Genomic DNA, 1820 nt, shown 5'->3' on the forward strand with positions numbered 1-1820 from the left:
GTCATGAGAGAGGAGCAACAAAGGCAAGGAAGAGACATTGAGGAGCTCAAGCACTCCATAAGATCTTCAAGAGGAAGAACAAGCCGCCATCACTAAGGTGGACCCGTTCTTTAATCTCCTTGTTCTTTATTTTCCTGTTTTTCGAATTTTTATACTTATGTTCATCATATATGTTTGTGTCTTATGATCATTAGTGTCTTAGTATCTATGCCTTAAAGTTATGAATGTCCTATGAATCCATCACCTTTCTTAAATGAAAAATGTTCTTAATTGAAAAAGAGAAGAATTGCATGAATTTTGAATTTTATAATAGATTAATTATTTTGATGTGGTGGCAATACTTTGGTTTCTGAATGTATGCTTGAACAATGCATATGTCTTTTGAATTTGTTGTTCATGAATGTTGGCTCTTGAAAGAATGATGAAAAAGGAGACATGTTACTGAGGATCTAAAAAATCATAAAAATGATTCTTGAAGCAAGAAAAAGCAGTGAATTCAAAAAAAAAGAGATAGTACATGAAAAAAAAGAGAAATAATAAAGTTGTGATCCAAGGCAAAACGAGTGTGCTTAAGAACCCTGGACACCTCTAATTGGGGACTCTAGCACAGCTGAGTCACAATCTGAAAAGGTTCACCCAGTTATGTGTCTGTGGCATGTATGTATCCGGTGGTAATACTGAAAGACAGAGTGCTTTGGGCCACAGCCAAGACTCATAAAGTAGCTATGTTCAAGAATCATCATACCTAACTAGGAGAATCAATAACACTATCTGGATTCTGAGTTCCTATAGAAGCCCATCATTCTGAATTTCAAAGGAGAAAGTGAGATGCCAAAACTGTTCAGAGGCAAAAAGCTAAAAGCCCCGATCATCTAATTAATACTGATCTTCATATATGTTTTTGGAATTCATTGCATATTCTCTTCTTTTTATCTTATTTGATCTTCAGTTGCTTCAGGACAAGCAACAATTTAAGTTTGGTGTTGTGATGAGCGGATAATTTGTACGCTTTTTGGCATTGTTTTTAGTATGTTTTAGTTAGTTTTTATTATATTTTTATTAGTTTTTAGTTAAAATTCACTTTTCTGGACTTTAATATGAGTTTGAGTGTTTTTCTATGATTTCAAGTATTTTCTGGCTGAAATTGAGGGACCTGAGCAAAAATCTGATTCAGAGGCTGAAAAGGACTGCAGATGCTGTTGGATTCTGACCTCTCTGCACTCTAAGTGGATTTTCTGGAGCTACAAAAGCCCAATTGGCGCGCTCTCAACTGCGTTGGAAAGTAAACATCCTGGGCTTTCCAGCAATGTATAATAGTTTATACTTTGCCCGAGATTTGATGGCCCAAATAGGCGTTCCAAGTCAGCTCAAGAATTTTGGTGTAAAACGCCAGAACTAGCACAAGAATGGGAGTTAAATGCCCAAACTGGCACAAAAGCTGGCGTTTAACTCCAAGAAGAGTCTCTACACGAAATTGCTTTAATGTTCAGCCCAAGCACACACCAAGTGGGCCCGGAAGTGGATTTTTATGTCATTTACTCATTTCTGTAAACCCTAGCTACTAGTTCTCTATAAGTAGGACCTTTTGCTATTGTATTAAAGGTCGTTTGATCACTTGAATCTTTTGATCATGTTTTTATGATTGAACCCTCTTTGGGAGGCTGGCCATTCGGCCATGCCTAGACCTTGTTCTTATGTATTTTCAACGGTGGAGTTTCTACACACCATAGATTAAGGTGTGGAGCTCTGCTGTACCTCGAGTATTAATGCAATTACTATTGTTCTTCTATTCAATTCAGCTTATTCTTGTTCTAAGATAT

The sequence above is a fragment of the Arachis duranensis genome, chromosome 10, assembly GCF_000817695.3.
Source record: "Arachis duranensis cultivar V14167 chromosome 10, aradu.V14167.gnm2.J7QH, whole genome shotgun sequence".
NCBI lineage: Eukaryota > Viridiplantae > Streptophyta > Magnoliopsida > Fabales > Fabaceae > Arachis > Arachis duranensis.